This window comes from Dermacentor variabilis, chromosome 11, assembly GCF_050947875.1.
Source record: "Dermacentor variabilis isolate Ectoservices chromosome 11, ASM5094787v1, whole genome shotgun sequence".
Classification (NCBI taxonomy): domain Eukaryota; kingdom Metazoa; phylum Arthropoda; class Arachnida; order Ixodida; family Ixodidae; genus Dermacentor; species Dermacentor variabilis.
The window spans coordinates 58,947,534-58,971,235 of record NC_134578.1 but is presented as its reverse complement, the minus strand read 5'-3'; the positions used below and the strand labels follow the sequence as shown (position 1 = coordinate 58,971,235).

The 23,702-nt window shown below is 46.8% G+C and overlaps 1 protein-coding gene across 1 annotated transcript in view; it reads left to right on the top strand.

Annotated features, from left to right (window-relative positions):
- LOC142564702 (dicarboxylate carrier UCP2-like) overlaps window positions 1–23,702 on the top strand; it is a 113,682-nt gene that overhangs the window by 921 nt on the left and 89,059 nt on the right. The gene's annotated exons all lie outside the window — the stretch shown is intronic.

The following is a 23,702-nucleotide window of genomic DNA, read 5'->3' as shown; positions in this document are numbered from 1 at the left end:
TGCAGAGCTAATCATATGTGAACTTCGTGCTTCTATCTTTTCAAACTTTCAAACTTTTGAAAATTTTTTAAGACAAATTTCAGGCCCTAAATCGAAATTCCGCTTCGAACAGTCACTAGAATTTAACGTTATCTCTCAAATTCAGCAAATATCATTAAAATCGCTCCAGGGATTATCTCAGAACAACGTTTTTGCGTTTTTCATATATTCGAACATCGGGTCGGAGATGGGCCCGAGCTAAAGCTTCCTCTTAAGTACAACGATTCATTCGTATAGCGTCAGCATACAGTTTTGTTCTAGAACCGTGAGACATAGTGGCACATAGGAACAACAATTTCTTATTTTTGGGCTTGAGCACCGTTCTAATGTAGGAAACAAAGAGCTTATGTTTTTGCACATTTATGTAGTTTTAACCACGTGGAAGTTCAGCAGCGTATCTTACATATCGTGTTTAGGTTTCTAGGCGCCACAATAGAATAACCGGGCGTGACCTTGTCCTCGCGTATCTGTCTGCACATTGTGATCCCTTACCCTACTTAAGCAAATATAGTTGTTCGAAAAATAAATACATTTAACAGGAATATGCCAGCTTGTGTAGTAAAGCCAATAAGGATACACGCATGATAAAACCTGTGAGCGATATGTACCGCAGTGTTGGGTGTCGTAGAATGTGGAGCTATAGTTTTTCTCGTCTGAAACCAGCAAGTCAATATGTGCATGCGAGACCTTGTGAGTGAAAAAGAAACACCAGTGGCAACACTTGAGAAACTTTAAATATCATTCTAGTTTAGCAGCTACTGCAGGTGCTGGTCTCTCTCCCCTTCCACTCTCTTTCTCTTTTTTACCCGCCTACTCCTTCCCCCCGTGCAGGGTAGTCAACCGGAACTGCCTCTTTCTATGCATTCTTTTCTCCCCATTCCCGATTCACGAGTATAGTTCGCTACCCCTGTTCTCTGTATTCCTGAGCAGAATTTTCCTGGACCACGTATTTTATTAAATAGACCAGAATTTCGTGAAATAAATTATGCTTACAATGTAAATTTTCCTTGCTTACAAGTGGAAACACCTTACGCTACAGTTTTTCCAATGGTACAGATGAGCTACTCCACCGAGCTTCTAGCAACAGCCGCATTGTAAAGTAATTTCTTTCTTATGCTCTCAAATGCAGATAAAGCAGACATAGCTTTATTGGGGGGGGGAGGGGTGGAGGGGTTGAGCGAAACTGCAGTCTTCATCTCTTCATCTTCATCTCTTCATCTCGCAGGTTTCTGAATTCGTGGGAATAATTAGGTACATTCATTGTTTGCTGTGGGTGTTTTAAGGTTGAAGACTTGTACAAGAGGGGCTGCAGTGTTCAGGTAACTGCTGAGCCCGAGGTCTCTGGTTCGATCAAGGACGCGGCGGCCGCATTTCGACGGAGATGAAATGCAGAAAAGACGCTTGTACGTGGATTTACAGACGCACGTCGAAGAACCCCAGCACAGACGGACAAACAGACGCACAGACAGATGGACTCGCGGACAGACAACTTAGTTTTGGTCCTGAGGTAAGCTATCGCTCGAGGCGGTAGAACAGCAGGCCGCAGGTCAAAATTAATCGGGAATACCCGGCTGTGACGTGATTCGTAATGAAGTCGCGGTTTTGGACGACTAAGGGCGCGGAATTTAATCTTTAGTGGGAGATGTCGTTGAAAACTTCTGCAGCACCGGAGAGGGCGTGCCTGGTCTCAATTTGCTGTAGCGGGTGGCGCGACCATCTGCCTTTGCTTTGAGAGCTCGCCTCTATGCCAGGCTTCAACTGCCCGTTTAAGGTAGCCAACCGCCACGAAATGAGCGAGACAGTGCCGACTTTTGAGTAAACGTCCCGAGTATCGACATGACCAAGTCGCGACGGCCAAATGTACTGGCTTTTGCTTTCTTTTTTTCTATACGGGGTGGCAATAAACAGTCCAGAGAGAGAGAGAGAGAGAGGCTCTTTATTAGAAAAGCAGAATTTTGCCGGCGCCTATATAACCTTTGGCATGCTACTCTGTGTAGGGATGGGGAATGGGATTGAATTTCATTTTACAATGTCCGACAGATAGGTTGGCACATTGTTCTCGTTTGTAATATTTCGCACTGCCATAAACGTAAAGGTGGTTTCGCTTTTGTCGTGGTTCTGGTTCAGATGTAGGCCTCAACCGTTCTTAGTACACCTCTGTCTATTAGTAGCAGTTTGGGTCTACAGGCAACTGAACTGCACCTTTCTTGCTGTAAACATCGACATGATAGAACTAAAACATTTCACCCACCTTTATACAATACTCCCCGATGCGCATTTTCGAGAGCAGCTGCTTGGGTGTCTTGAGTTCGCGCGATATATTTTAGCAAATAATTTGATTCTGAGAGACAAGGTGCTCTCGGCGGCGTCGCTGAGCGTCTACTCGGGCATCTCGTTTAGCAGCAGCGGCAGACGAAGCACTTCCATACCGGTTGCGTCGCCCATTGTCCAGGAACAAAGGCGCGAACGCGGGAATGCGGCGCATCGTGCGGAACATAATCTCTAGCGGTGGCGGCGCCAGAGGCGTAGTAGCGCATGCGCGGTGGGTCCGAAGCCCACGCCGGCACTTTGCTTATTGGAGTGTATATATAAAAAGAAGGCCTTGACGTTTACGAAAGGACGACCACAATTATGAATGATGCCGGAATGAGCCTCCGAAAGTGGAGAACTAATGACAAGACAACGTGAGAAGTTTTACTAACAGAGGAAAAGCCGACAGATGGAGGCACTAACGATGTTATGCTTGAATTGGGCATGCAGTGGGATACAAATCAGGATAACTTTGAGTTTGCTCTGAAGTCAGTAATCCAATGCTTAATGTCAACAAAGACAAATACAAAACGGTATTTACTAAAGACGGCGTCCAGGATTTCTGATCCTCTTGGAGTACTTTCGCTCTTCACACTGCCACCGAAACTTTTATTTCATTTGGAAAGCCGCATGTGTTAGAGTGGTCAAGAATTGTTCACGCGAGTGTGTTCAGAATGGCCTGCAGAACCAACTATATTATCAGAGAAAAAGGCTGAGCTAGGATGTGAGCATACAGTGTTTAATGTCCTCATACAGGCTCAAAAGAAAGATGAACTGTTCATCGGTTTAACGAGATTCGGTGATTTACAGAAGCTACTACGTATCACAGCGCTGGCATTGCGGTTTGTTTATACATGCCGTCCTACACGAAAACCCTGTCAAGGAAAAATTTCAACCACGGCAATATTATAAGTGTATTTTGCACCGGCTTCCTTAAACCTCTGTTTTGTTGAACAGCTTCACTGACGTTAGCTGGGACACACGGTAAGTCTTTCGAAAGTTGCATGCCACCGCCCACTAATCGTGCTGGACGAACTCTTCCGCTAAATTTAGGGATATGACAATCAAAGTGCCGATTCACGGGAACGCCAACCGGACCGCTGTGGTAGAAAAAAAAAACTGATGTTGTTGAACGTGGTTAAACCAAGTCTATCGAACGATATCTAGGTTTTGCTTGCTTTGGGAAAGGACACAGACGCTACTTGGCGCCGTCAGCTACCGCATCTACAACTGCACCATAAGACAACACACAAACGCTTGGTGTTGGGCTGCTGAGCGCGAGGTCGCGGGCTCTAATCCCGGCCACGGCGGCCGCATTTCGATTAGGGCGAAATGCGAAAACACCCGTGTACTTTATTTAGGCGCACCTTAAAGAACCCCAGGTGGTTGAAATTTCCGGTGTCCTCCACTACGGCATGCCTCATAATCAGAAAGTGGTTTTGGCACGTAAAACTCCATAATTTAATTTTAAATGAATAAATTTTAATTTAACACACAGACGCTAATGCGCGCGGCAGCAGCAGCGAGTGAATTGACCTTCGTGCTGCGACTCGATTCAGCACGCGAAATATGCGTCGAAAATACAACGCATATACCAAGCTATCAGCACTCGGGCACTTTGTACACATCGCAGATCGCAGATCGCTTTCAAGATATGGGCGCCCATGCGGCGTACGCAGCAGTCGGCGGCCGTGGCAGTACCAATTCGACCTTGGCTGAGCTTGGAGGTCAGACTTACGGAACCAGGCGTTTTCTGGGTTTGTACCAGGATTAGTAGTGATATCGCTATAAGAGTGGCTAATTAGGCGCCGCGCGCGCGCCTCCGCTACCTATCGAGTTTCTCCAGATATCGCCAGGTGGCAATGCAGTCTTTTGGGATGGGAGAAGCGCTTCGCGAGCTTTCGTTGCGCTGTGAAAAAATGGTGGTAATTGTAATTTATCTAGCGGTACGAGGTTATTGCTGCTCCTGGGAGCATGTGAATGCTCTTATCCGGCTTTATACCCACGAAAATGGACAGAGTGTAGGCTAACTTTATCACCTCGTCCTTCCGGACATTAATCTTTGCGGTCGCGTGCTTGGAAACTGACCATTCCTGCGACTCGATATTTACCTTGTAAGGATGACTGAAACACGTAGTTAGCGCGTAAGTCAAAGGTAATGTTTTAATGGCAGGTCGTCCGTATAAACAACGGCGTTGAATATTGAGGTCTTCAATTGGGAATGCCTCACAGTTTGCGTAATAACCCGCAATTATTCCTTGCAAGTAGGAAAGCTCCATATCTGCACGATAACTAACTGTGGTTGGGTGCCGCTGTGCTCAGTTACAATTAAGTGGCTATTTGCTTTATCTGTGGTCGTTGTGGGAGCACACAAAGAACGCAAGAGCCACTTCTATCAGAAGAGTGACACAGAGGAGACGACGCATTTACAGTCACGCTGCGCGCACACAACCGGCGTAGCAGCGTGCTTAGAGGGAAGAAAATTATTCCACCTGGTTTAACGCTTCTCTGGAGTATGGCAGTGCGATGTGAAGCTCTTTCTCAGACGGCCGAGACGTAACGCTTTAACTACCGCGACTAAGTAATTTCACGCAGGGCGGAGCGATGGCGTACACTCTTAGAAAAATGTACACCCTTTGGGGTTTATCTTGTCCCACAACAATAATCGTCATCCGTCTTGCCCGCGTTTCCTTTCTCTAACGCGGCGAGCCCGGTACTTCCCAGTCACGAACGGAGCCGCGTTATCAGTGTGACGCAGCATTCTCGACAGGAAAGTAGCGAGCGCCGAGTTTTCAGGAAAGGAAACGCAAGCAAGGCAGATGACTATTATTGTTGTGGGACAAATTTACACCCCAAAGGGTGCAACCGTTTTAAGAGTGTAGGCCCTCACTACCCCTGCTGCCACCTCGCGCAATGTGGCGGAAACTTGAGAGCTGTCGCGAGACGCTTGGAGCTTTGGCGGGTAGGCGTGTGGGGCAGTTTGGCCACCTTTTGCTATCCTACCAAACCGTGGCCAAGAACATGACCCTGCAGAAAGGCCACGTTGTCCGCGATTAGTGCCGGACCCATGACCACATTCGTTCCATTTGCTCCAAGGCACCGAAAAGATATAGCATATGTGCTTTGCACACACCAGGATTACCGTATCGGGCTAAAATGGGACATTCTGTATTTCCGAACGGTCCAAACATACATACATACATACATACATACATACATAGGTGTAACTATATATATATATATATATATATATATATATATATATATATATATATATATATATATATATATATATATATATATATATATATATATATATATACGCAGGAAAGAGACGACGAACTTTTTGGGAGACTTCTTTTACTTAACGTTTTCGGCTGGTGGACCAGCCTTCGTCAGAGTTCTGACGAAGGCTGGTCCACCAGCCGAAAACGTTAAGCAAAAGAAGTCTCCCAAAAAGTTCGTCGTCTCTTTCCTGCGTATGTTACGTCGGGTCCTGCGTGCTGAACTTTGAAGAAAACCCCTATATATATATATATAAATATAACCTACAGATGACCGCAGCAATAACAGGATTGACTGGATTTCCTTGACTTGCTTTAATGAAGTGTTCCATGCGGCATGCAATTGTAGAAAAAGAAGCAGAAAAAGAAAGAAAGAAAACAAGAAAGGAACAATAACTTTGATGCATTGAAACAAAGGAGAACGGCAATGCATTTATTGATTGCATGTGTAAACTTCTTACTCACACAAAAACAAAAACAAATTGTAGTCTTATTGACCGCGTGATAAGCGGTGCATGCGACAGCATACCTGATAGGGTGTGGACATTAAAGTTGGTAAAAATAACGCGAACTCAATGAAATGTGAGGAAGGGGGAAAGCGCGCAATTGTTTTAAAGTTCGTCTTGTGTACACACCTTTTGTGGCCTACATGCGCGCTTTAATAGGGAGTTTTAGAATAGGGGCCCCAAACGTTTTGGAGCCCCAAAGAAATAGCGTCGAAGCCACTGCGCATGCACGAGACGCAAACTGCGTTTGGGTTTTGCGTTGGGAACGCTATTTCACCGATTTAGCGGGAGCTCAAATAGCGTTCCCAAAACCTTTGCGTCAACAAACATGGCGGCACCCATCGAAGCGACGGCTCTAACCTAGCACCAAACCGGGTTCGACTCGCGGTAACGCGTGAACTTCGCAAGTTAGGAGAAGTGACTGCAGTTATCGCTTTCTCTCAACTAACGTGTGTTATGAAGATTGGTTCATTAGACGCCGCTGATTCCGAATTCGAGTGTGGATTTTATGGCTCGTAGGCCTAACACGGCTAAGCTTGGCTGGGGAAGGCACGTAAAGTTGGTTTTGTTGCTCAAAACTAAGCACAACTAATTGTTTGCTGCTTGAAGAATAACCTCTAAATTGTAATTAAACGCGAATACACACAAGTCAAACTTACTATTCATATCATAAAATGGTATATTTTATTTAATTATTTCTAATAGCTTTTCTTTGACGCCGTAGTGGCGCTGTCAGCGCAAGACGCTATCCGCGAACGTAAAACCCTATTCTAAAGCTCTTCACTCCTGCGTGCCCCAACGCTAACACCCGCAAAGCTCTTTGGGGCGCCAAAATATTGGGGCCCCCATTATAAACTCTCTAATACCAATCGTTTACCGTCAGGCGCCCCCAATGAGCAATAGCAAACCCACAACTTCAGATAGTGACTAATGTGTTGTTTTCATGCACTTTTTCAGCAGTCTTGCTGTTGCCGTTTGCTTAAGAAAGAATTCTGAAGTTCTCAATAAGCTTGCTCGAACCAGTACAATCAGTCTTATACGATGTCTTGCGCTGTCACAAGACGGCAGTGTAGAACTTCATCTTTTGTTTGCATTTTTTTGCATTCTTGCGCAGCCACATCTGTCAAGAGCTTTAAAACGTTTTCACTAGGAAAACTTGTTTTTCGTAAAGTTCGAGGCAACGCTCGTAAAATCGTAGAAAGGGACGGAATTCATAAACTTGGCGAAGCAAAATCGGGGTAGTCGGCAGGTATGCAACATAAGGAATGGCGGTGTGCCTTCTCAAAATGGGGTCTGCCAAATTCGGTGGCAAACAACGGCGGAACATTCGAAGATGTCACCACCCGGAACAATACACAGAGGCGTCTCGTGAATCATACGCAGTGTTTCGTTTACCGTGCTTCATGCCGATCCAGCAGCACGAAGCCGCAGATAATGAGTGAGTGAAAACTTTATTACAAATGTCCGGCTATTTGCGCGGGGCGGGGCCATAAGCACCCCAGCCTAGGTGACGGCCTCGAGTCCTTCAACTCGGGCGGCTTCCTCGGCGTGCCGGACGGCCCACAGTTGATCGGCTAGGTCGTGGCTGAGCAGGGCCGCCTCCCAACGCGCCCCTCGGTTCGACACTGCCATTTCTACCCAGTTCGTCGGGGACTCCTGCTGCTCGCTGCCGGTGCATGCCCACAGCATGTGCTGCAGCGTCGCCCTGGTTCCGCACGCTTTACAGTCGTCGGACGGATAAATGTCGGGGTAGCAGAGGTGAAGGATCGCCGGGTTAGGATATGTGTGTGTCTGCGATTGCCGCCAGGCAACCGCCTGTTTCTCGTTTAGTTTCGCGTGCGGTGGTGGGTATTTACATCCGTTCAATCTGTAGTGTTGCGTGACATCTCTGAAAGTGGTCGTGCGATCCCCCCACGTCCACTGCCGCATCGCCCTCGCGGTGGGCGAGACGTCGGGATTGTAATGAAGCCAAGTTCGGAAGCACTGCCTTTCCGAAAACGTGCGGTCCGCCTTCCCTTGCCATGTTCTCCGCACGTGGCTGAAGTGTCTTGTGTTCTGTTGTTCGTCGTGGTCATCGCCTGCGTTGTATGCATTTCATAGCCAGGAATTCTGGACATGCGTTTAGTTTCTTTTTTCGCCACCACGTGGCGTATCAACCTTAAAGATTTGAAATTCGCGCCGTGACGTATGCCGTGACGCACAACTAAAGAAAACACAATCAAAAGAAGCACACCCTGAGACTGTTCCTTCCCCTCGGCGCTTGGAAACGAGCGCGTTTATGTATCAGCGTTATCTTGAAGACAACCTGCTACTTGCTCCACTTGCAATGAATCGACGATTTTCCTAGACACCTTGCGAGACAGTTCGTCGGCATTCAGGGTGAGATGTCTGGTCGAGATAACAGCTCCCGCAAAGCTTGCGTTGGGTTCCCTTTCTTCGATCTTTTTTTTTCTGTTTATTTGTGCACAACTGCGGCCGCGGGCTTCGGTATAGTCAGCGTTATTTTTCTTGTGCTTTCTAAGAACCAGTGTGATTCAATAAGAGGAAGCTTTGGCTCGGGCCCTTCTTCGATGCCGGCTGCTCAAATACATGTAAAACGCATAAATGATTTTATGAGAAAATCGCTCTACCCATATGGATGAGAATTGTTGCATTCAAGAGAGAACGCTAGATCACAATGATCGCTGCAATAATAATTTTGATCTAGGCCATGACATTACTGACAAGAATTATCGGAAATCGGCAAATTTGAAAAAGAAGTACGAAGTTTACAAATCCGTTCGTTCCGAATGAAAACTGATATCGCATCCCTCTAAACTGCATTCCTTGGAGCATCTCAATTGGACAAATTCGATGTATGAATTTATAACTTATGTGAAGTTACAATGCCTGTTAAGATTTTGCGAATACCATATTCAGGAGTTAGTAGTGTATTTCAGGGTGGCATGTGATAAATCATTTTTGCCTGCATTAAATGAAATATTAGGTGCAGCTTAGATAATTCCGATATCGTTTTTAGTTGCTGAGGTACAGAGTCGTATACTTTGAGTATTGTTTCTTGGGATTCCACATTTTTTCAGAATTTAGAAAAGTGGAAGCTAAATAAAAGTTGGCTTTCTGAAATCTAATTTTAACTGTTTCTTTTAAGTTCAACACAACTCATGAATTGCGGTGCAGTGGTTGTAAGAAGAAAGGATCGATGGTTTCTCAGGTAGGAGCTAAAGCTTCCCGTTAAGTTAGGTTTAGACTAATACTTCTGCTGAGAGAAGAAGCAAGACGAGTAGCGCATATACATTATGGCGGCCGCAGTTCGATGGGAGCGAAATGCGAAGACACATGTTTACTTAGGTTTAGGTGGGTGTACGTTAAAGATGCCCAGGAGGTCGAAATTTTCCAGATTCCCCCACTACGCCATGCCTCATAATCAGATCGTGGTCTTTTCACGTAAAACCCCATATTTTTTTATTTACAGAATGTACAGTAATTTACAGTAATTGACAAAGCCAAGCCTACAGCAGGCTAGTCATTAAAGCGTTCACTTCTTCAGACCTAAGCTCGTGTTCATCTTCCTCAGCTTTGTGCAGAGCTGCGCAACATATTTCCACTTGGCGTGGAAGCGCCGTCCCGCTGCTTTTTAGGCAGAAAAGGACTGGTAGCGTTTTAGGTGGCTGACCTGAACGACGTCATGGGAAGTCTAGATGGAGTGAGTAGTAGGTGTGTCCGGAGACATATCGTAGGTTACGTAGGTTACCTCACAGAGGAGCTGGTAAGCGCCGGAGTAGCGGGATATCAGTTTTTGCGAGAGGCCGAAACGGCGGGTGGGAGATCGAAGAGGGACAAGATCTCGGAGAATATAATCGGCGTCCCGGTGACTACTGTCACAAATGCTTTTACTCTTGTTCTGAGAAGCACGAAGGCGACGGTGAGCAACTTGGCGTGTTTCTTGGGCTCGAGCAATGACATCGCTTGTATACTGAGACACGGGCTCTTGAGTGGTAGGCAGTATTGTATTAAAAAGCAATACTGAATCTCGGCCGCACAACAAATAAAATGGCGAGCAACGTGCAGTGTCGTGGAGTGATGAATTGCACGCGAATATGACAAACGGGCGAGCAGTATTCCAGTCACGATGGTCATCAGAAACATATATGAAGAGCATGTCTGTTAATATTCGATGAAGCCGCTCCGTAAGACCACTGGTCTGCGGATGACATGCATTAGTAAATTTGTGCTTGGTAGAATAAGGACGGAGGAAGTCGCCCACATCTGGATAGATGGCTGGATGTTATGAGCATCCCCTTTGGAACGGGGCGGTGGGTTGCGCCACCAAGCTCTTGCTATTATACTGCCTAATGTCCTACCTAGGTTAAACAATAAAAAAACACTATGGACTACCGCACCCAAATTTTCTGATCCCCTATTGCGAACAGTGCTTTTTTACGTCTCCGTTTTTTGTCGTTTCCCTACTTTTCTTCCACCAATCCTCCTATCGCCTCTTACAAATGCCTATTGCGGACATGATTACTTTTCCACTGATCCCGCTTAACCCAAGGGCTTCAAGCAGGCCAGTGGTGCTTAAATCGACTGCTGGGTAGACGTCTTCACATTCTAATAAACCATTCTCCATAGTTTCCCTAGCTTTACCGCAGCAAGCACATGCTTCTTCTTCCTTCTTATATCAGGCTTTATAGTAACGTGTTCTAAGGCATCTCGATCTCGCTTCGAAAAGTAATGAGCTTCCCTTTGAGTTATCATAAATGGTTTCTTTCCTGATTTCGTTCTTTCCTCTTAAGTAGTTACTCATGGCAGGTTTCTTTTCCATTGCCGCCACCCACGAAATTATTTCAGCCTCTCTGACTTTCAGCTTGACGTTCTTTGTTGCTGCGTTATCCACCCTACAGGCCGCATACTTGCTGGTAAGTTTCCTAGTTCTTTTCCTCCACTGCGAATAAATGTTTTTCCTGTACAGATATCTCAACACTCTCCCAGCCCATTTACTTTCTTCCATATTCCTCAGCTGTTCTTCATACTCAATTTTACTGCGAGCTTCCCTCACTTTAAAACTAGTCCAGCCCATATCACCCTGCACAGTTTCATTTGTAGTCTTCCCGTGAGCGCCCAATGTGAGGCGACCCACTGACCCTTGGCTCCCATCGACTCCTGATTGTATCCCTGACTTAGAGCAAACAACCACTTTTCCAACAGTAAGTCCTGGAACCATTACACCTTTCCACATGCCTCAGAGGACCTCGTCCTCCGAGGTAAAGAGAAAGCAGCGACCCCTGTCGGTAAGAAGTTGACGAGGAGCGCCGGGGCGAACAATGACGTTGTGCATTACAACAGTAAGTAGGCTACGCCAGTTGGAAGTTTACCCGCGTGGTTGCTCAGTGGCTATGGTGTTGGGCTGTTGAGCACGAGGTAGCGGGAAGGAATCCCGGCCACGGCGGCCGTATTTCGATGGGGGTGAAATGCGAAAACACCCGTGTACTTAGATTTAGGTGTACACTAAAGAACCCCAGGTGGTGCAAACTATACCGCAGATTGTCCCCCACTACGTCGTGCCTCATAATCAGAAAGTTGTTTTGGCACGTTAAACCCCATAATTAAATTACGTCAGTTGGAAGGGCTCTGGTGAACGCGAACCAAGTTGTATAATGTGTTGCGATGGCAATACACTTGTTGCTTCAGTCAGATCTGGGGAAAGGTACCAAGAGATCTACACCAACGCGATAGAAGGGTTCGGTAGGAACGCCAAGAGGTAGGAGTAAACCAACAGTGAGCTCAGATGGTTTCTTCTGGCGTTGACATAACTCACAAGAAGCGACGTAGCGGCGGCCAGATCGGTGCATACCAGGCCAAAAGAATCGTCGCCGCACACGGTCGTACGTACTGATTCCCCGAGGTGACCAAAAGTTGGTAGATCGTGCAGCTTGGACAGAATAGCAGTGCGAACATGCCGCGTAATAACCAGCACCATCTAATCCACTGGGGTACATGCTACGTCGATATAAAATGCCGTCATTGAGTAGGAACATACCAAGAGAAAGGTCACATGACCTAGATGTGAACTTTTCCATGATACCACGTATGCTTGGATCTCGGCGCTGTTCGGTAGCAAGGTCAGCTAAGCAGATAGAGAAAATACAGAGCAGAAGCATAGGTCGCAGGAACATCGTCTGGGTGGCGGTACAAGCAGTCGGCATCTTGGTATAAACGATCGGACTTGTAACTGTGTACGAGTATTCCTGTAGGCGTAGCGCCCAGTGACCTAGGCGATTGGTAGGGTTTTTGAGGGACGAAAGCCAGCAGAGCGCATGGTGGTCTGTGGTGAATGTAAAGGGCCGACCACATAGGTAAGGGCGCGATTTCGCTACTGCCTAGAGAACTTAAGGCACTCACGTTCAGTAATGAAATAATTCCGCTCAGCTGGAGAAAGCAGACGGCTGGCGTAGGCAATGACGCGGTCGTGGCGTCGTTGACGTTGGCAAAAACTGGCACCGATTCCATGACCACTGGCATCAGTGCTGACTTCTCTTGAAGCAGTCTGGTCGAAGTGCGCAAGAAGAAATGGAGATGTAAGGAGAGAGATAAGCTTCGAAAAGGCAGTTGCTTGTTCAGGTCCCCAAGAAAATGAAGCATCTGCCTTCAGAAGAGCAGAGGGCGAGTGATGTCCGAAGAATTGTGCATGAAGCGGCGGAAGTACTAGAACAGGCCCACGAAGCTCCGGACATATTTAACACATGTTGGCACCGGAAACTTCTGTATGGGCACGAACTTTTCCCGGGTCTGGGCGCACACCAGATGAATGAATAATATGATCGAGGATAGTAATTTAGCGCCGTCCGAAGTGACATTTAGACGAATTAAGTTGAAGGCCAGCATTGGGAAAAGCAGAAAGAACGAGCGAGAGGCACTCCGGGTGCGTGGCAAATGTAGGAACAAAAACGACGGCGTCATCTAAGTAACAAATACAGATGAACCACTTGAGGTTATGAAGGAGTGTGTCCATCATGTATTCAAAAGTAGATGGAGCGTTACATAAGCCGAATGACATAAAGTTGAACTTGTATAGGGCATCGGGTGTTACAAAGGCGGTTTTCTCTCGGTCCATGTGGTCGACGCAGTCTGCGAGTAAGTGGAACCAAGGTCGATGGAAGAAAAGTACTTCGCACCATGGAGGCAGTCGAGGGCGTGATCAACGCGTGATAGGGGATAAACGTCTTTATTGGTGATCTTGTTGAGGCGCCGGTAATCCACGCAGAAACACCAGCTGGCGTCCTTTTTAACTAGAGCGACAGGGGACGCACAAGGACTGGATGATGGTTCAACGATTCATCGAGAGAGAATCTTCTCGACCTCCGTTTGAATGACTTGTCGGTCGTGCAAGGACCGACGGTATGGTCGCCTGTGAATAGGGTGTGCGTCACCCATTTCGGTATGGTGTGTCGTGAGTGAGGTCTGGCCGAATTAAAGGGCGGCCCAGGTCAGAAATGTCGCTGAACGCGGAGAGCAGCTAGTTGGCTTGATGAGGCGGAAGTTCGGGAGCAATAACGTTTGTGAGCTGAGGAAGAACAGCCGGCAAAGAAGAAGAGTCAACGGGAGACGACGTAATATAAGCAGCCGAGGCTGAAAATAGGCAAACCTGGGAGCAAGACAGCGTACCTAAGGCTATGCCTTGTGGTAGGACGCGGTCACCAATTCCTAAGTTGACGAGCTGAAGGCTGGTAGAGTTGTTGGTGATACTGACGACGGTTTGCTGAAGAGCAACGTGATGAACAAGGAGGACTTCCGCGAGAGGAGACAACACAGTCACCATAAGGCACAGGTGTAGATGTATAAAGCAGGACGCTGGTCATGGCTTGTGGGGCGAATCCAATGTGCTCAGCGAAGCAGAGCCTGCTGGGAACTTCCTCAGGAGCATCAGGACAGGTAGGTAGGCGGAGCTAAACTATTCTAAGCCAAGTAAAAAATGGCGACTTCCTACGCTAACTACACTTTTGTAGTCAGTAAGATAAAAACATAGCCCTATTGACTTCATAAAGCGCGAAATTTAAACCGTAAGGTGATTTATTAGAGCTGGCGTTGGAACTGTAATTGCAGTGCAAGTGTGATTCACTCTGCACGCAGTAGCGTCTTGAGAGGCAGCAGGGAGAGAGAGAGTGTGTATATGCGTGTGCACGTCTTGAGTGTGCATGCGCGTGTACTTGAGTTTGTGTGTTCGCCCGCGCTTATGTCTCTGTATTTGAATCTGCGTACGAACGAGCGCGTTTATGTGTCTGCGTGCATACGCGCATTTGTGTATGCGTGCATTTCAGTGTACGTGCTTGCGTGCGCACATTTTTCTGAGTGTGTACATGCGTGGGCGCGTGTGAATTTGCGTGGAGGTGAAGATGCCAGTTATCTTTACGTCTGTGTGCTTAAGAGAGAGAGAGAGTGTGTGGTGAAAATATGCTTCTGTGTATAGGTGTGTGTGAGAAGCTAGCATTTCCTTACTTGTACCTATTCTCGCATGCAAATGAAATATCGGCGTTAAAATTATGGGCTTTTTACGTGTCAAGCTCACAATCTGATTATGAGGCCTATCGTAATGGGAGACTCCGGAATAATTTCGACTCTTCAACTTGCACCTAAATCTAAGTACACGGGTGTTTTCGCATTCCGTCGCCATCGAAATGCTGCCGCCGTGGCCGGGATTTGATCCCGCGACCTCGTGCTTAGCAGCCCAACACCACAGACACTAAGCAAGCACGGCGCGGATATAGTTTACTTGAATCTTATTTATATTCACAGAGACAAGATTGCATGGCACTGCCTTTATACCATTATCACTTTCTGAAAGCGAAACCGACGCAAAAAGAAAAAATATATATTAGGAGCCATTCCACTCTGTGAAGATGGATGACCAGCTGAGCTGTAGCACATCAGACAGGATTAGACAAGGGGTCATGTATTCATTTTCAGCATTTGGTAATGCTAGTGACGATAGCCTTGTGATTACTGTGATATGTACGGGTTGGTCCGGTTACAACCTTAGACAGAATCTTGGCCTAAGTAGAATGTATGCACGACCGTCGTTACTTAATTGAGTTACTTCGATTGGTCTAGCACTCCAAACCAAATTCTTCATGCACAAACTCAGTGAACCATTTATTTTCTGGTTTTCAAATGCCCACATTGAAGTCTTCAATGATGATCACAAAGGTAGTGTCATCGCAGCTAACCAATGCAAAGTGCGTGGTAATGAACTTCTCAGTACCACACTTGGGTGTGCCTGAATATACATATATAGACAGTGGATATCATAATTTCGTCTTTCGTTTGTACGGCAGACACTGCACTCCACAGTCGGTGCCTCTCTCCTCTTACGAGTCATGTTGTATGGTTGTACATACATTTCCGCCTATGCATATGCGGCAATGCCTTCTGCGCGTGAGACCATGTGCGGTTCACAAATGATTCCAGCATGCCCATCGACGGGAAACAATGCATCTTTATTATTATTATTATTATTATTATTATTATTATTATTATTATTATTATTATTAGTAGTAGTAGTAGTAGTAGTAGTAGTAGTAGTAGTAGTAGTAGTAGTAGTAGTAGTAGTATTGGCGGAGCACTTGAAGCCTGCTTCACCTCCGCCGCGTGACAGCCCGATACTTCGCAACCTCCAGGATCGGCCAAAATTCTTGCTCCCTGACACGACAAATGCATTTCGGGGCAGAGGTACACAGCTTCGCTGTGAAAGCGCCTGTAAAGTCAGTATTGCCACCCTGTATTTTGTCTCGATGGCACCATCACCATCGGCACGGTCCCGCTAGGAGCTACTAGCGGTTCGCGTTCGTTATCTTCCTTGCGTCTTGACGGCGATGACGCGCTAAATCTGCACTATCATTGCGTCGTGAACCCCTACTTCGCCCAAGCCAGCTTTCGGCGGCACACGTTCGCTTTTGTATTGACATCAAAGGTTTAAACTGCTTGATTTAGAAAAAAAACAAAACAAATGTACATCAAAAGTGCACTGGCCGCAGGGAACGTACTCACGGAGTGATGCTATTGATCACATTATCACAAAAGGCTAGGCTCTGTCAGGTCGCCCTTAAAGACGGTCTTTTTCAGCGTCAGTTATGCTTTCAGAGTTTATCTGTAAAGGATTTGTAAAATAGAAGCATGTTTATTAATTATTCGCTCAGCTAGGTAGTCTCGCGGACTGGCTCCAAGCTACACATGTCCGTTACCCACCTAAGATCAATTATTGACAATTTAATTATCGTACCTTCGTTTATTACGAAAACAACTGCTCAGCTTACTCCGTATGTAGAGGCTACCAATTTCAACACTGGAATGATAGCAATAATGTCAGCAAGATTTACATTGCTCTATTAAAATTTGGCGCCGTTAAAAAGTAACTGCCTGGATATTCATGGTGCAGTACGCTTCTGTTAAAGCAGGTGCAAATGCTTCAACGGGTTTTCTTGTCGCAATTCAAGTTCATCAACTTAAGCACATGCGCTCAACAGTACACTTCTGCTTTTACTACGGACTCTCCTACGTTATACAAGAAGCACCTCAGCGCTACGGTATATCACACAAGGTGTGCGAGAACATTGTGCGCGCTCCCGATTACACAAATGAGCTTGGTGACATCAGGCTCGGTTTCCTGGCGTCATTAAGAATAAGAACAGCTGCCTGGCGGAAATCGATGCAAAATTATTATGGTGCATTGTATCAAATACAGTAGCGCGCACGTGTGTGTTAGAACAAAAAGTACTGAAGTATTGGAATGAGTGCTTTGCGGAATATATTTTAACTGGCTATTGTTAACACATAAAGAAAAAAATACCACTATTTTTTTTCTAGAAATATTGCTGATATACGTATGCAGTCAATGGAAACATGAGTTCCGACCTAGTGCCCGTGGTGGAAGCAGCCCCAAACCGCACGGCTACATTGGCAGACGAAATATTGGTTGATTAGGGTGAAAGTCTAAAGTGGCTCGTTGCAATGGCTCATACTGGAAAGAAGAACGACACAATCAGGAATGGCTCATACCCTCTAAGCAAGCAAATATGCAATGGCTGAATATGAATGAAGAAACAAGAGGAAAAAAGAACGAAGGAAAGAAAGAAGGAACAAAAGAACGAAAGAGAAAACAAACAAAGACAGAAAGAAAGAAAGAAGGAAAGAAAGGAAGAAACGAAGAAAGAAAGAGAGAAATCTTATTTTGTTGTAGCGCGAGCTGAACAAGGTCAACAGAAAGGCACATCTGACACACACAACGCCAACTTTCAACAACAGATTTATTTCCCATTCTCGTCGCTATATATACACCCTCGAAACGTCATGCAGCCCGTGTGTTGTCCTTGTTCAGCTTGCGCTACAACAAAATAAAATAAGCCGTACCAACAAGCTGCTATAGCGATCCTCATCGACAGAGAGAAAGTAAAAAAAAAAATCATGAGCCAATCCACTCCGTGAAGGTGGTTGACCAGCGAAGCTGTTTGGCACAGGAGACCGAGGTGACATAATTCTGAACAAAAGGAACAAACTCACTTATTGTCTTAATGGGTCGTCATTATTTCTCTCGCAACTGCAGTCACATTCTTTGATAATGTCAAATAGATGCACGTACGCCGCTGGGTTGTCGGTTGGGCCGGATCAGTGTGGCATCGCAAGGGATATATCGGCAACACGGAACGCGTAACCGCTCCCTTTTCGGTACCCACACATACGCAATGAAATCACCGATGACAACAGAGGCAGTGTCATCGCAGCTAATTCACGCAAAGTGAGTAGCCATGAACCTTACGGGACTATGAGTCGTTACATTTTTTATTGCTTACTGGGGTATGAACCATTGCTCACGGGGGTATGAGCCATTGATGATGGCATTTTTCGACATGCTGTTTTGTATGTCGTATGCGGGATTAGAAAGAATTTAGGCACTGTTCGCTTCACTTTGCTGAGTGTATGTAGCCTCTGCCTTACGGGGCTATGAGGCATTGCATTTTTTGCTTGATCGGGAGTTTTCATATTGCTATACAATTTTGTCACTGACACTTTTCACCTAATTATAATATTTTAGAATTTGATTCATTAATTAAGGCTAATTATCTAATTATGCCGAAATAAAAATAAATATCTGAGTATCTTCAAGCGATGGCAAACATTACGTTGAGTCTGTACAGGTACGTTGCGTTTGCATGTATTTAATGTTTGGCTCAAGTTACGTGGGACACCCTGTATGTACGCATAGGTATATGCGAGAACATTGTGCGCGCTCCCGATTACATATATGAGCGTTGCTGACATCAGGCTGGGTTTCCTGGCGTCATTAAAAATAAGAACAGCTGCCTGGCGGAAATCAATGCAAAGTTATTATGGTACATTATATCAAATACAGTAGCGCGCACGTGTGTGTTAGAACAAAAAGTACTGAAGTATTGGGATGAGTGCTTTGCGGAATATATTTTAACTGGCTATTGTTAACACATAAAGAAAAAAATACCGTTTTTTTTCTAGAATTATTGCTGATATACGTATGCAGTCAATGGAAACATGAGTTCCGACCTAGTGCCCGTGGTGGAGGCAGCCCCAAACCGCACGGCTACATTGGCAAACGATATATTGGTTGATTAGGGCGAAAAAATCTAAAGTGGCTTGTTGCAATGGGGGCTCATACCCGAAACAAGAACGACATAATCAGGAATGGCCCATACCCTCGTAAGCAAGCAAATATGCAATGGCTGAATATGCATATACATTGTTTGACTATGCGTATGACTTGCTGTTGAATTGACACCATGTAATTATTCGTCTTTTCATCAAACATCATAATTCCCGATTTCTCTTTGCTAAACTTAAGGCCTAGGCTTTTCGCTGCGTAGCCACAAACATTCGCTCGTGTATAAATCACATTCATTCTCGATAGTGGCAGAATGTCGTCATCACACATCATTCCGGGAACCTTCTGTTGCGCGATTTGTCAATTACTCATGCAAGATAAATCAGACCCTAATTCACTGTTCTGATTCCTGATGACGCCAGAAAACCAAGCCTGATGCCGCGAACGCTCAGAAATCTATTAGGGAGAGCAAATAATGCTACCACACACCTTTTGTGATGTACCGTGGCACTGAGGCATTTCTTGAACAATGTAGGAGAATACATTGTAAAGACAGAGGTGCATCCTTGGATGCGTGTGTTCTAAGTTCATCAACTTGAATTGCACCAAGAAAACCTGTCCGAGCATTCGCACCTGCTTTATTAGATGCCTACTGCACTATCATTATACAGGTGGCCTTTTTTGACGGCACCAAATTTTAAGAAATAGATCAATGTAAATCTTCCTGACATTATTATCATTAGAGTGTTCAGACGGTAACCTCCGGATACGGAGCAAGTTGAACAGTTGTGTGCGTAATTCACGAATGTATGTTGATTATCTTTTAAATAATTGATCTTGGGTGGCTAAAGCGAATGAGTAGTTTGGAGCCTGCCTTCGACATTGTATAGTTGAGCGAATATATGCTTATGAAACATGATCCTGTAAGAGTAAGAACAAATATCTTGCAATTAAGCGCTCTCTGAAAGCCTCGCTGACGCGGAAAAAGGTCGAGGGTAACGTCGACCTGACCGCTTCCAGCCTTTTGAGATATTGTCATGAATGACACGGCTCCGTGAGCATGTTTCTTGCGGCCAGACGACTGTCGATTTTTATTCACATTGTTTTTTCCGAACGCAAGCCGTTTAAAGTTGAAATGTCAATATAGCAACAAACGTGCGCTGCCGAAAGCTCGCTTGGTCACCGAAACGATACACGATCGAATGATAGTGCAGATTTTGCGCGTCATTGCCTTCAAGACATTGCGCTGCCACCGACGGAAGCAAGATAACGAAGTTGAACTGCTTGGCAGCCTCTTACGGGCCGTGGTAGGCAAGGGCGGCATTACTGACATCGCAGGCGCTTTCTTTTTGCAGTGTCATTCGTAGTTGTCTCGTGCATTTAAACACGGGCTTTAATGGTCTCCACATCGCGTTTGTTTCCAAGAGTAGGTGTAAGCAGGAAAATGTTCGCTCACACCCGCAAACACGCAAATACCCTCGCACACATACTCACGCACTCTCTCTCCCTGGCGCGAGCACACACTCTCTTCCTCAAACGCATTCACACGCCCTCTTCATCGTGCCCATCGTACGCACAGATATCCATGCGCACACAAACACGCACAGTTATGTCCGCAGGCATGCATGCTGAAACACGAACAAGCACGGTCGCACATGTGTACATTCACGCGCCGCCATGCATGCGCCGAAAGCACGCAAGCGCACACACACATGCACTAACACGCAGATGCAGGCATGCACACACGCCGCGAACGCTCACACACACATACGCGCACTCGCGTGCAAGCATATGTACATACGGAGGCACTAGCACGCGCACACACTCTCCGCTGGCACGCACACTCACGCACACTATCTCTCTCCCTCGCGTATACACACGCTCTCTTTCCCTCGCGCGCACACATGCTGGAAACAGTGATAGGTGAGCGCGACAGTGATTATACGCCGGCTGTGCGAGATTGATAACACAGAACTTAGTTTAAAGGAAAAAAAAAACTTTAAAAGAACTTATATTCTGGTCATGCAGTACAGTTTAACAAAGGAAAACATCGCAGCGTAGTACGCAACGTCCGCTTTGTCTTGTCTCTAAACAGCGTCTCTCTCTTTCTTCTCACACAAACACAAACACACACACACACACACACACACACACACACACACACACACACACACACACACACACACACACACACACACACACACACACACACACACACACACACACACACACACACACACACACACACACACACACACACACGCGCGCGCGCGCGCGCACACACACACACGCACACTCTGTATCCCTCGCACGCAAACGCACTCTCCCTCACACGCACGTGCTCTCTCTCCATCCGTCATACGCATACACACACACACACGCGCTCACACACACACACACACAATACGCACGCACAGATATCCATGCGCACACAAACACGCACACATTTTTTCGCAATCCTGCATGCTGAAACTCGAAAAGCACACGTTGGCACGCGTACACGTACACACACGCCCACGCATGCACCGCAAGGGCGCGCACAAGCGCACACACACGCAGGCACCCACATACGCTGCGAACGCTCACACACGTCGCGAACGCTGACACACGCATACACGCACTCGCGCGCATGCAAACGCAAATACGGAGGCACACGCCCGCACACTCACACACAGAGCGAACATGCGCATAGAACCATACCCAGGCACGCTCAAGACATGCACATGCATAACCACTCTGTACCATCTCGGCTGCTTCTCAAAAGCCTGCACGTGCAAACAGGCTGCATAACACTCCCTCTACCAATACCTTTTCAATGTCAGCTGTAATAAATCGCTTTAAGGTTTAAATTTGGCGCTTTTTTAAGCCAATGTGCCCTCTGGCGGGAGGGTGCAAAACGATTTTCTCCTGTCGTTGGACTTCACCGCCCCTGTCTGACTTTCTTTAACTGCTTTAACGTACCACCAATGTTCCGACTAAGTGCCAAAATGCATATGTTGCTAGAAGGGACTACCCTTGTTTTGGATCGCACCGCTGGTACGATCTGTTGGGAACTCGGCGCTGACGCCCGTGGTTGTACCTGGGTCGCAAGCCCCAAGGGTAGCGTTGGCCTGGCGGCCTGGGGTACAACTGGAAGCATCCGAAGGTCCCGGCAAAGCAAGAGTCGACTGGTAACAACGAAACAACTTGTTTATTTTAACATCGCAAAGAGTTGGCGGTCAGGTTTGACCGAAGTAGAGAGACGGGAGAGCACTTCACTCAACAGAAGAAATCGGAGCCCTCCTTCTTGGCGTCCGGGGGCAGCTGTTTTTATACTCTCGCAGTTGAGGGCAAGAAGGAACCCCACAAAAGACGAGCACGTGAATGTACAACGGGCTAATGGTGACGCACACTGTCGTAGCGATGCCGTAGCACCATGTCGAGCACGATCTCGTAGCACCCTGTTGTAGCGCTGCCGTAGCACCATGTCGAGCACGATCTCGTAGCACCCTATTGTAGCGCTGCCGGTCGGGCACAATGACTGTAATGAGAGGATGATCCCTGCTTTGGCATCGCCTGTTTCGGGCACAATGACTGGAATGAGAGGATGATCCCTGCTTTGGCATCGCCTGTTTCGGGCACAATGACTGGAATGAGAGGATGATCCCTGCTTTGGCATCGCCTGTTTCGGGCACAATGACTGGAATGAGAGGATGATCCCTGCTTTGGCATCGCCTGTTTCGGGCACAATGACTGGAATGAGAGGATGATCCCTGCTTTGGCATCGCCTGTTTCGGGCACAATGACTGGAATGAGAGGGTGATCCTTTGCGGTCGCATCGCCGCAGTCGCGCCTGGAAACACCTGCCGATGAGTGTTGCGGCGACGACGATCGGGCCAAAATGTCTGCCGCCCCGCCGCAGTCGCGCCGGCAAAACCACGTGTCGCAAGCGAAACGCAACAGACCGCCCCGCCGGGGGAAGGAGATCCCGATGGACAGGGGACTGCATCCGCTGGCCGGAGGGATGTCGCTCGATGATGCTCATAACCGAAGTCGGGCGTCCCTCGACGTTTCTTGAGCGCAGCGCACAGAGAAGGCCTCGTTCTCTCGTTCAGGTTCGCACGGGACACTGCAAAGTGACTTCGGGAGAGTTCACATTTTTGTTCTCGTTCCCGGCAAGCGTTAGAACTACGCTGAAACTCAACCGCTCAGTCAGCAAGCACGGCACAACCCTCACTAAGCCCTGCCAGGCTCTTTCCCCTTTTTATACCACTGCCTAGTTCCTTACAGTAGTCTAGCATCACTCAGAACGCGTCCACAAATTGAAAAATTGCACTAGAAAGCATATCATCACTTTGAAACACTAAACAAAAGCAATATGTTAAAAAAAATCCTGCCTCAGGAAGAAAAACATCAGTAACAAACAATTTTGAGGCTGATTCCTACGTTAGGGGCTTCGACTTAAGCCATCGGCGTTACCGTTGAGACTCCCCTTTTTGTAACGCACCTCAAAGGAATATTGTTGTAAAGCGAGGCTCCAGCGCAGGAGGCGGCCATTTTTGGGAGAGATGGTCTGCAGCCATTGGAGAGGGCAGTGATCCGTCTCAATGATAAACCTCGAGCCGGCTAGATAGCATGACAATTTCTGAACGGCCCACACGAGACACGCACACTCTTTCTCGGTGGCGCTATACGCCTGCTCACGACTGGTCAGCTTACGACTAGCATACAGGACGGGGTGTTCTACTTCTCCATTTTCCCGTTGGCACAGTACAACGCCCATGCCTCGCTCACTAGCATCGCACTGAACAATGAACCCTTTTGTATAGTCTGGCGATCGTAGCACAGGCTGGCCTGTTAGGGCACTCTTTAGGGCGCTAAAAGCTCTTTCCTTTGTCTCGTCCCAGACGACTGTTTGAGGCTCTGTCTTTCTTAGAGCATCCGTCAGGGGAGCCGCGATAT